Source organism: Cucumis sativus, chromosome 1 (genome assembly GCF_000004075.3).
Source record: "Cucumis sativus cultivar 9930 chromosome 1, Cucumber_9930_V3, whole genome shotgun sequence".
NCBI lineage: Eukaryota > Viridiplantae > Streptophyta > Magnoliopsida > Cucurbitales > Cucurbitaceae > Cucumis > Cucumis sativus.
Window position 1 is genome coordinate 25,452,414 of NC_026655.2, and position 13,064 is coordinate 25,465,477.

Consider the following 13,064-nt stretch of genomic DNA (forward strand, 5'->3'; position numbering starts at 1 on the left):
AATGTGAGGAGGAAGATAAGTACAATTAGAGAATTATGGATTAGTATATGGTATGATATTGGACTCCTATTTTTTATGGAAGCGTTCTATTCGATGAAACATTAAACAATTGGATGAAGAGTTGAGAAAATGGACAAATTAAGGTACTTTCTTATAATTGGCTACAATTTTCACGAAAAATGATGTTAGAATTCAAGATTATATGCTAAAGGAAAAGAGATACGGAAGTATATGGTGGATCAAGAGTATTTATTTAAATCAATATCAAAACTGAAAATTGAAGTATTATTTGAAGAATTTGTTTGGAATAAAATGGACTTGAGCATTCCATTTGGTTTTCAAATATGAGGGTACAAATTAATATTTATTCAGGAGTTTTTTGGAATTGAAGATACATTTTTATGATTTTGGATTTTAAATGTTAAGAAACTCACAAGTCTAAAAAAGAATAGTTGAAGAGAAAAGTTTGATTGTACACAATATTAACAGAAAAGGTTTTGGATTTGTTGGGTTGAATCGTTATGTTACATAAGGAAAATAAGTTATAATAAAAGAATTTTCTATTATTCAACTATATGATTGTACTTCCACGTTTTGGCGTTTGGTGAGGTCTAGACATTCTTTGGATAAAGGAGTATAAAATTGGATGGAGAGTTCACAACTTGGAGAAACATGATACTTTTAAGATTTGCCAAATTGCCGTGATATCTTATAGGAGAAATTATGAATTTAAAGAGGGGAAAAGCACATGGAGTGTGGTGGATCATGGAGTAATTCATTGAAAAGATTTTTAGTAAATGAAACTCTAAAATAACAAGTGCTTGGGTTAATTGGTGCAGGAGTAAAGTTTCTTTTGGTCTAATAAGGTTAATATGAGATTGAAGTTCGACTTTTGAATGAAGTGTTCTTGTCCTTCTTTGGATGAAATAAAGTAATGAAATGTTAAGATGGACAGAGATGGGGCACCTATTTGATTTTCTTCACAGTTCTGGCTTTGGCTTGGACATGAAGTTGGTTATATTTGGACATTTTCATTGGTAGAAGGTAGAGTATTAAAAGTTTTTGAAGGATTAGTGGAGAAACTTGTAAGCCTAATATGTGTATTTAAAGGAACCAAGAAAAGAGGCCTAATAGGTTGCCATCTTTGAAGAAAGGATTATCAAATTGGATCAAGTGTTGAAGCAGTAGGAAAGGAGGAAAAGAGAAAGTGGAAAGGGGGAAATATTGAAGTAAGAAAGTAGAAGAAGAAAATACCAAAATTGAAGATAGGAAAAAAACATGAAAAGTGAGAAGGCTGTGATGATTATTGATTTAGCTTTTAGAAGAGTTCGTACCAAAAAGTTTGTATTACCCATCATTACCCTAGAGCCGGACTAGGGTATGATGGGAAATAAATACTTTTTGTAGCATTCGCTCCTAAAAACTAAGCCAATAATCATCACCGCTTTTATCAAATTTCTTGTTTTTTTCTTGTATTTTAATTTGGTATTTTCTTTTCTACTTTCTTACTTTGACTAACGGTGAGATTAGCCTAATGGATTAAATTTTTATTTAAGGGATGGGGTGAGTGCTCATATCTCTTTGCCATTGTTTGAGAAATGATTATCAACTTGAATTAGTGTTGAAATAGTGCACTAAGAGTCAGATTAGCCAATTGGATCAAGGTTTTATTTATAAGCTCTATGGTGATTTTTCGTTGATATGAATATAGCGAAAAGTCATTTGGCTAATGAAATGATATTGAAAAAGACAACATGGAGGGACTATAGACGACACAAAAAGAAAAGTTAGAATATAAGGAGGCTGGCTGTTAAGAAGAAATCTGACTCAACGAGGTTTGAAAATCTAATATTTCCTCATTATTAGGTAATCTTCTGAAACAGATGGACCAAGAGTTGGTTGAAGAGTCCTAGTGATCTAAAACAGTTATGGTTTTGAGGGATCCACAAGATTTTTTTTATAAATGCAAGAGAAACTCATTTTCCTAAAGGGAGTAATTGGACAGATCTTGGAAGGGGTTTTGAGAGAATTATAAACAAAGAAGGAAGACATTAGAATAAAAGTTATTTGGGTAGTTGGACCCAAAGAAGTATAAAATTGGATGGAGAGTTGTGAACAAGGAAAAGCTTTGATGTTTTTTGGATTTGGCAACAACTTGCCACCATGTTTATACGACAAGATAATGTTAGAGATTGCAAAATGAAAAAGGGTAGAGAAGAAACATGGAGTGCGGTGGATGATGGAGTAATTCATCAAAAAAACTTTCAAGTAAGTGAAACTCTAAAATAAATAGTTTTTGGGTTAATTGGTGCAAGAGAAAGGTCCTATTGGTCTAATAAGGTAGACTAGTATGAGATTGAACTTCAATTTTTGAAAGAATAGTTATTGGCTTTCTTTGGATGAAATAAGTTTTGAAATGTTAAGATGGACAGAGATAAGGCATCCGTTTGGTTTTCGCAGTTGTGGCTTTCGCTTGGACATGAAGTTTGTTATATTTGGAGATTCATTGGCACAAGGTTTTGAGTATTAAAAGTTTTAAAGGATTAGTGGAGAAGCGTATAAGCCTAATAGGTGTATTTAAAGGAACCTAGAAAAAGAGGTATGAAGGTTTTTAATTAAAAGAAGTACTTGAATGAAAGTTCTTTGGGTAATTGGCGCTAATTCAAAGTTCAATTCTGTTGGTTATAAGTTAGATAACGGGCAATCTTATGGAATTGCTGAGTTTATTAGGTATTGAAGAAGGCAAAGAGATAAGTTTGTATAAGGCCATGGTTATCCGTAAGGAGATGGGAAGATAAGTGTGAATAAAGGAGTTTCATACTAAAGTATCAAATTTTGGACTTCCAAGTTTTTGATAGAATTCTTGCCATTTTTGTGAAGAAAGATTAGCAAATTCACTAAAGTGCTAATATAATGGACAAACTAAGATACTTTATTTCAGTAGCTGACAATTGACCGTGGAAATTGATCTAAGTCCAAACATTAACAGTATAGTATATAATTAAAAATGAAATGGTCAAATGTGAGATTCGTTGGTATATGGTTTCTAGGGTTCTACAAGATTGTCTGACAAAATGCAAGAGAAACTCATTTTCTGAAAAGGAGTAATTGGACCGATCATGAAAAGAGTTTTCAGATCATTCTAAACAAAGAAAGGAGACATTAGAATAAAAGGTATTTGAGTAATTGGAACCAAAGAAGTATAAAATTGGATGAAGAGTTTAAGAAGATGGAAAAGCTTTGGTACTTTTTAGGATTGGCAACTACTTGCCATGATGTTTTATACGAGAAGATAACATTAGAGATTGTGAATTTAAAGAGGGGAGAAAAGACACAAAGAGTGTGGTGGATGATGGAGTAATTCATTGGAAGAGTTTCATGTAAATGAAACCTAAACATAAAATGGGTTTGGGTTTATTGGTGCAAGAGAAAAGTTCCTATCGGTCTAATAAAGTAGATTAGTATGAGATTGAAGTTCAACTTTTGAATGAAGAGTTCTTGTCTTTTTTTGGACAAAATAAGTGATGAAATGACGGACAAAGATGAGGCATCCGTTTAGTTTTTGCAATTGTGGCTTTGGCTTGGACATGAAGTTTGTTATATTTGGAGATTCGCATTGGCATAGGTTAAAGTATTAAAAGTTTTTTAAGGATTAGTGGAGAAAGTTGTAAAGCCTAATAGGTGTATTTAAGGGAACCAAGAAAAGAGGCCTAATAGGTTGCCATCTTTTGGAGAAAGGATTATCAAATTGGATCAAGTGTCGAGGCCGTAAAGAGAAAGTGGAAAGGGGAAATGCCAATGTAAGAAAGTGGAAAAAGAAAATATCAAAATTAAAGATAGGAAAAAAACATGAAAAGTGAGAAGTCTGTGATGATTATTGATTTAGCGTTTAGAAGAGTTCGTACCAAGAAGTTTGTATTACCCATCATTACCCTAGAGCCGGACTAGGGTATGATGGGTACTAAATACTTTTTTGTAGCATTCGCTGCTAAAAACTAAGCCAATAATCATCACCGCTTTTAACACATTTCTTGTTTTTTCTTGTATTTTAATTTGTTATTTTCTTTTTCTACTTTCTTACTTTGACTAATGGTGAGATTAGCCAAATGGATAAAATTTTTATTTAAGGGATGAGGTGAGTTCTCTTTGCCATTGTTTTGAGAAATGATTATCAACTTGAATTAGTGTTGAAATAGTGCACTAAGAGTCATATTAGCCAATTGGATCAAGGTTTTATTTAAGCTCTATGGTAATTTTTCGTTGATATGAATATAGCGAAAAGTCATTTGGCTAATGAAATGATATTGAAAAAAGACAACATGGAGGACTATAGACGACACAAAAAGAAAAGTTAGAATATAAGAGTTTTGGATTGAAGTGTGACGTTGAGATTCAAGTTTTGGATTAAAGAACTCTAGCCAATTGTTTTGAGAAAGAAATATCAAAATGGATTTGTGCTGAGATTATGCATTTAAATTGTGAATAGATTAAGTTTTTGTTTAACGAATTTGGTGATTTCCAATGGACATGGTTGTTGGAAAAAAAAGTTGGCTATACTAAAGTAAATTGTAAAAAGAACATGGAGGACTATAATCGACACAAATATAGAAGTGTGGATTTATTTAACAAATTTGGTGATTTCCATGGATATGGTTATTGGAAAAAGAAAAGTTTGCTGAACTAATGTAATTGGCAAAAAGAACGTGGAGGACCAGAAATGGCACAAATAGAGAAGTAAGGATATTTGAGTTTTGGATTGTTAAGTGTTATTCAATTTTAACTTTTGGAATGAATAACCATTGTTTCGAGAAAAGATTATCAGAATGAATTAAGAGTTAAAGATAGTGCACTAAGAGGAAGATTAGCCAATTGGATTAAGTTTTTATTTAACGAATTTGGTGATTTGTTGTTGACATGATTATTGGAACAAGAAAAGTTGGCTATACTAATGTAATTGGTATAAAGAACATGAAGGACCATAAAAGGCACAAATATAGAAGTAAGGATATTTGATTTTTTGATTGATGTGTGACATTCAACTTTTAACTTTTGGAATGAAGAGCCAATGTTTTGAAAACAGATTACTTGTTTTGAAAACAGATTACCATAATGGATTTAGAGTTAAGATAGTGCACTACGAGAAAGATTAGCCATTTGGATTTAGGATTTTGTTTAAGGAATTTGGTGATTTGCCATGGATATGGTTAGTGGAAGAAGAAATGTTGGCTATACTAATATAATTGGTAAAAAGAACATGGAGGACTATAAAGGAAACAAATAAAGAAGTAAGGATATTTGAGTTTTGGATTGAAGTGTGGCATTTGGACTTTAACTTTTGGAATGAAGAGCCAATGCTTGGAGAAAGGATTACGATGAATTAAGTGTTAAAATAGTTCGATATTTGAGTTTTGGATTGAAGTGTGGCATTTGGACTTTTAACTTTTGGAATGAAGAGCCAATGCTTGGAGAAAGGATTACGATGAATTAAGTGTTAAAATAGTTCCTTAATTGTAAGATTAGTCAATTGGATTATGATAGATCACCAAGTTGTGTTCGTATTGTATGGATATAAACTTCAACGATTGCAGTAAGGAATAGATCAATTTCAGAATGAAAAGTACGAAAAACCAAGAAGAGAATTAAAAGAACTATCCTCTCTGCTTTTGGGTTAATTTGTGCAAGAGAAAGGTCCCATTGGTGTAATAAGGTGTCGGATGAGATTGAACTTAAATTTTTGAATGAAGAGTTATTTGCTTTCTTTGGATGAAATAAGTTACGAAATGTTAAGATGGACAGAGATAAGGTATCCATTTGGTTTTCGGAGTAGTGGCTTTCGCTTGGACATGAAGTTTGTTATATTTGTGGAGATTCATTGGCACAAGGTTTTGGAGTATTAAAAGTTTTGAAGGATTGGTGGAGAAGCGTATAAGCCTAATAGGTGTATCTAATGGAACCAAAAAAAGAAGTATGGAGGTTTTTAATTAAAGGAAGTACTTGAATGAAAGATCTTTGGGTAATTAACGCTAATGCTGGTTCGATTCTGTTTATTATAAGCTGATTACGGGCAATCTTATGGAATTGCTTAGTTTGTTAGGTATTGAAGAAGGCAGGAAGATAAGTTTGTATAAGGCCATGATTATGTAAGGAGATGGGAAGATAAGTTTGAATAAAGGAATTTTATACTAAAGTATAAAAAGAACATGGAGGACTATAAATGGGACAAATAGAGAAGTAAGGATATTTGAGTTTTGCATTTAAGTGTGGCATTGGACTTCAACTTTTGGAATGAAGAGCCAATGTTCAGAGAAAAGATTATCAAAATGGATTAAGAGTTAAGATAGTGCACTAAGAGAAATATTAGCCAATTGAATTAAGTTTTAATTAAACGAATTTGGTGATTTGCCATGTACATGGTTATTGGAAAAAGAAAACTGGGCCATACTATTGCAATATTGGTAAAAAGAACATAGAAGATCATAAATGACACAAATAGAGAAGTAAGGACATTTGATTTTTGGATTGAAGTGTGACATTGGCTTTTAACTTTTGGAATGAAGAGTCAATGTTTAGAGAAAAGATTATCATAATGGATTAAGAGTTAAGATAGTGCACTAAGAGAAAGACTAGCCAATTGGATTTTTAGTTTTTATTTAACAAATTTGGTGATTTCCCATGGACGTGGTTATTGGAAAAAGAAAAGTTGGCTATACTAATGTAATTGGTAAAAATAAATGGAGGACTATAAATGGCACAAATAGAGAAGTCAAGATATTTGAGTTTTGAATTGAAGTGTGACATTCGACTTGAACATTTTCAGTGGTTTTGTTAGAAGTTTAATGACTGAATAGCTTTGCTTCGTAGTCGTAGGAAATTGTTTGTTTATGATAAACTACCTAGGATTATTTTATACATATACAGAACTGTTTTAAATATTGCTTCATGGGAATATCTTTGTTTTGTTTTTATGTGTTCTTTGTCGATATATATAGTGTTTTTGTTTCAAAGAGTAGGTGAGTCAAATAGTAGGACTGATTGTAAAGACGGGTTTGAGAGAAGTTGATGAGCAAGGAATGAAATTATAACATCCTTTATTGTCTTAGTGGTTAGGAATGGAGCATTGAACTCTAATTTTAAAATAAATAATAATATATATGTTTTGAGTATTAAAAGTTTTTGAAGGATTGGTGAAGAAACTTATAAGCCTAATAGGTGTTTTTAAAGGAACCAAGAAAAGAGGTCTGAAGGTTTTTAATTAAAGGGAGTACTTGAATAAAAATTCTTTCGGGTAATTGGTGCAAGTGCAAAGATAGATTCTGTTGGTTATAAGCTAGATAAGGGGCAATCTTATGGAACTGCTGAGTTTGTTAGGTATTAAAGGAGACCCAAAGATAAGTTGAATAAGAGAATGATTATCTTCAAGTAGATAGGAAGATAAGTTTGAATAAGGGAATTTCAAATTAAAGTACGATTTCGGACTTCAAGTTTTGATAGATTTCTTGTCATTCTTTGGAAGAAAGATTAGCAAACTCATTGAAGTGCTAATGAAATGGACAAACTAAGATACTTTCTTTGAGTAGCTGACAATTGGCTATGGAGATTGATTTGAGACTTGACTAATGAAATGGACAAACTAAGAAAAGAGGTCTGAAGGTTTTTAATTAAAGGGAGTACTTGAATAAAAATTCTTTCGGGTAATTGGTGCAAGTGCAAAGTTAGATTCTGTTGGTTATAAGCTAGATAAGGGGCAATCTTATGGAATTGCTGAGTTTGTTAGGTATTAAAGGAGACCCAAAGATAAGTTGAATAAGAGAATGATTATCTTCAAGTAGATAGGAAGATAAGTTTGAATAAGGGAATTTCAAATTAAAGTACGATATTGGACTTCAAGTTTTTGATAGATTTCTTGTCATTCTTTGGAAGAAAGATTAGCAAACTCATTGAAGTGCTAATGAAATGGACAAACTAAGCTACTTTCTTTGAGTAGCTGACAATTGGCTATGGAGATTGATTTGAGACCTGACGATAACATTAGAGTGTGCCATTAAGAATGAAAAAGTCACATGGAGATTCATTGGTATATGGTATTTATGGTTCAACAATATTCTTGGATAAGTGCAAGAGAAACTCATTCTCCTAAAAGGAGTAATTGGACATATGATGGAAAGAGGTTTGAGACAGTTCTAAACAAAGAAAGGAGGCATTAGAAGAAAAGGTATTTGGGTAATTGGAAGCGAAGAAAAGTTGCATCGTATTTGGTCACTTGTTGAGTTGAAGTGTTATGTATGTAATGTGGGAGGAAGATAAGTACAATTAGAGAATTATGGATTAGTATATGGTATGATATTGGACTCCTATTTTTTATGGAAGCGTTCTATTCGATGAAACATTAAACAATTGGATGAAGAGTTGAGAAAATGGACAAATTAAGGTACTTTCTTATAATTGGCTACAATTTTCACGAAAAATGATGTTAGAATTCAAGATTATATGCTAAAGGAAAAGAGATACGGAAGTATATGGTGGATCAAGAGTATTTATTTAAATCAATATCAAAACTGAAAATTGAAGTATTATTTGAAGAATTTGTTTGGAATAAAATGGACTTGAGCATTCCATTTGGTTTTCAAATATGAGGGTACAAATTAATATTTATTCAGGAGTTTTTTGGAATTGAAGATACATTTTTATGATTTTGGATTTTAAATGTTAAGAAACTCACAAGTCTAAAAAAGAATAGTTGAAGAGAAAAGTTTGATTGTACACAATATTAACAGAAAAGGTTTTGGATTTGTTGGGTTGAATCGTTATGTTACATAAGGAAAATAAGTTATAATAAAAGAATTTTCTATTATTCAACTATATGATTGTACTTCCACGTTTTGGCGTTTGGTGAGGTCTAGACATTCTTTGGATAAAGGAGTATAAAATTGGATGGAGAGTTCACAACTTGGAGAAACATGATACTTTTAAGATTTGCCAAATTGCCGTGATATCTTATAGGAGAAATTATGAATTTAAAGAGGGGAAAAGCACATGGAGTGTGGTGGATCATGGAGTAATTCATTGAAAAGATTTTTAGTAAATGAAACTCTAAAATAACAAGTGCTTGGGTTAATTGGTGCAGGAGTAAAGTTTCTTTTGGTCTAATAAGGTTAATATGAGATTGAAGTTCGACTTTTGAATGAAGTGTTCTTGTCCTTCTTTGGATGAAATAAGTAATGAAATGTTAAGATGGACAGAGATGGGGCACCTATTTGATTTTCTTCACAGTTCTGGCTTTGGCTTGGACATGAAGTTGGTTATATTTGGACATTTTCATTGGTAGAAGGTAGAGTATTAAAAGTTTTTGAAGGATTAGTGGAGAAACTTGTAAGCCTAATATGTGTATTTAAAGGAACCAAGAAAAGAGGCCTAATAGGTTGCCATCTTTTGAAGAAAGGATTATCAAATTGGATCAAGTGTTGAAGCAGTAGAGAAAGTGGAAAGGAGGAAAGAGAAAGTGGAAAGGAGGAAAGAGAAAGTGGAAAGGGGGAAATATTGAAGTAAGAAAGTAGAAGAAGAAAATACCAAAATTGAAGATAGGAAAAAAACATGAAAAGTGAGAAGGCTGTGATGATTATTGATTTAGCTTTTAGAAGAGTTCGTACCAAAAAGTTTGTATTACCCATCATTACCCTAGAGCCGGACTAGGGTATGATGGGAAATAAATACTTTTTGTAGCATTCGCTCCTAAAAACTAAGCCAATAATCATCACCGCTTTTATCAAATTTCTTGTTTTTTTCTTGTATTTTAATTTGGTATTTTCTTTTTCTACTTTCTTACTTTGACTAACGGTGAGATTAGCCTAATGGATTAAATTTTTATTTAAGGGATGGGGTGAGTGCTCATATCTCTTTGCCATTGTTTTGAGAAATGATTATCAACTTGAATTAGTGTTGAAATAGTGCACTAAGAGTCAGATTAGCCAATTGGATCAAGGTTTTATTTATAAGCTCTATGGTGATTTTTCGTTGATATGAATATAGCGAAAAGTCATTTGGCTAATGAAATGATATTGAAAAAAGACAACATGGAGGGACTATAGACGACACAAAAAGAAAAGTTAGAATATAAGGAGGCTGGCTGTTAAGAAGAAATCTGACTCAACGAGGTTTGAAAATCTAATATTTCCTCATTATTAGGTAATCTTCTGAAACAGATGGACCAAGAGTTGGTTGAAGAGTCCTAGTGATCTAAAACAGTTATGGTTTTGAGGGATCCACAAGATTTTTTTTATAAATGCAAGAGAAACTCATTTTCCTAAAGGGAGTAATTGGACAGATCTTGGAAGGGGTTTTGAGAGAATTATAAACAAAGAAGGAAGACATTAGAATAAAAGTTATTTGGGTAGTTGGACCCAAAGAAGTATAAAATTGGATGGAGAGTTGTGAACAAGGAAAAGCTTTGATGTTTTTTGGATTTGGCAACAACTTGCCACCATGTTTATACGACAAGATAATGTTAGAGATTGCAAAATGAAAAAGGGTAGAGAAGAAACATGGAGTGCGGTGGATGATGGAGTAATTCATCAAAAAAACTTTCAAGTAAGTGAAACTCTAAAATAAATAGTTTTTGGGTTAATTGGTGCAAGAGAAATGTCCTATTGGTCTAATAAGGTAGACTAGTATGAGATTGAACTTCAATTTTTGAAAGAATAGTTATTGGCTTTCTTTGGATGAAATAAGTTTTGAAATGTTAAGATGGACAGAGATAAGGCATCCGTTTGGTTTTCGCAGTTGTGGCTTTCGCTTGGACATGAAGTTTGTTATATTTGGAGATTCATTGGCACAAGGTTTTGAGTATTAAAAGTTTTAAAGGATTAGTGGAGAAGCGTATAAGCCTAATAGGTGTATTTAAAGGAACCTAGAAAAAAGAGGTATGAAGGTTTTTAATTAAAAGAAGTACTTGAATGAAAGTTCTTTGGGTAATTGGCGCTAATTCAAAGTTCAATTCTGTTGGTTATAAGTTAGATAACGGGCAATCTTATGGAATTGCTGAGTTTATTAGGTATTGAAGAAGGCAAAGAGATAAGTTTGTATAAGGCCATGGTTATCTGTAAGGAGATGGGAAGATAAGTGTGAATAAAGGAGTTTCATACTAAAGTATCAAATTTTGGACTTCCAAGTTTTTGATAGAATTCTTGCCATTTTTGTGAAGAAAGATTAGCAAATTCACTAAAGTGCTAATATAATGGACAAACTAAGATACTTTATTTCAGTAGCTGACAATTGACCGTGGAAATTGATCTAAGACCAAACATTAACAGTATAGTATATAATTAAAATGAAATGGTCAAATGTGAGATTCGTTGGTATATGGTTTCTAGGGTTCTACAAGATTTTCTGACAAAATGCAAGAGAAACTCATTTTCTGAAAAGGAGTAATTGGACCGATCATGAAAAGAGTTTTCAGATCATTCTAAACAAAGAAAGGAGACATTAGAATAAATGGTATTTGAGTAATTGGAACCAAAGAAGTATAAAATTGGATGAAGAGTTTAAGAAGATGGAAAAGCTTTGGTACTTTTTAGGATTGGCAACTACTTGCCATGATGTTTTATACGAGAAGATAACATTAGAGATTGTGAATTTAAAGAGGGGAGAAAAGACACAAAGAGTGTGGTGGATGATGGAGTAATTCATTGGAAGAGTTTCATGTAAATGAAACCTAAACATAAAATGGGTTTGGGTTTATTGGTGCAAGAGAAAAGTTCCTATCGGTCTAATAAAGTAGATTAGTATGAGATTGAAGTTCAACTTTTGAATGAAGAGTTCTTGTCTTTTTTTGGACAAAATAAGTGATGAAATGACGGACAAAGATGAGGCATCCGTTTAGTTTTTGCAATTGTGGCTTTGGCTTGGACATGAAGTTTGTTATATTTGGAGATTCGCATTGGCATAGGTTAAAGTATTAAAAGTTTTTTAAGGATTAGTGGAGAAAGTTGTAAAGCCTAATAGGTGTATTTAAGGGAACCAAGAAAAGAGGCCTAATAGGTTGCCATCTTTTGGAGAAAGGATTATCAAATTGGATCAAGTGTTGAGGCCGTAAAGAGAAAGTGGAAAGAAAGGAGAAATGCCAACGTAAGAAAGTGGAAAAAGAAAATATCAAAATTGAAGATAGGAAAAAAACATGAAAAGTGAGAAGGCTGTGATGATTATTGATTTAGCGTTTAGAAGAGTTCGTACCAAGAAGTTTGTATTACCCATCATTACCCTAGAGCCGGACTAGGGTATGATGGGGTAATAAATACTTTTTTGTAGCATTCGCTGCTAAAAACTAAGCCAATAATCATCACCGCCTTTATCACATTTCTTGTGTTTTTTCTTGTATTTTAATTTGGTATTTTCTTTTTCTACTTTCTTACTTTGACTAATGGTGAGATTAGCCAAATGGATAAAATTTTTATTTAAGGGATGAGGTGAGTTTTCATCTCTCTTTGCCATTGTTTTGAGAAATGATTGATAGTAAATACATTGAGGTGTGATGTTTGTTTAATTGGTCGAATTGATGTTTCTTCTTGAAAGCGATATTGGTGAATTGGTGTTAGGATCCTTGAGTTTCGTCGTAAGCTTCGTTGGAGTTCGATTCTCCACTTTTTGGGTAAGTTGTGGAAATTACATATAGGATGAATTGAATGGATGTATTTTTTTGAGGAAGTGATTGATTTTTGGTTAATTATGTTTAAGTTGGTTCATGGCACTTTAGTTTGCTAAGGAAGCTTAAGTGATGTTAAGATAAAGAGATTTCTACTACTGGAACCATATGTAAATTTCAATGATTAAAAGAACTCAATTGTTATATGTAAACGGAATGTGTTGATGGAATTGACTGAATTGATTGAATTTGAGGATGGTTGATTGTTATGTTAAAGTATAGGTAGTGTACTGTTGGCTGAATTAACTGAGGTGGGTGATGCTCATTTGTGAGGTGGGTGATGCTCATTTGTTCAAGAAACCGTTATGCTAATGAATGATTTATGTACTGGTATGAGTAAATTGACTGTATATTTGTTGGACTAAAATAA

At 32.4% G+C, this 13,064-nt stretch overlaps 2 long non-coding RNA genes across 27 annotated transcripts in view; both read left to right on the top strand.

The window, feature by feature from the left end:
* The window catches only part of LOC116403819, a 34,016-nt gene that overhangs the window by 18,882 nt on the left and 2,070 nt on the right, over positions 1-13,064 (top strand). The gene's annotated exons all lie outside the window — the stretch shown is intronic.
* On the top strand, positions 1,755-10,516 carry LOC116403828. Its single transcript, XR_004216691.1, has 2 exons — positions 1,755-7,236; positions 7,643-10,516. It is a non-coding gene; the product is annotated as an uncharacterized LOC116403828 (long non-coding RNA).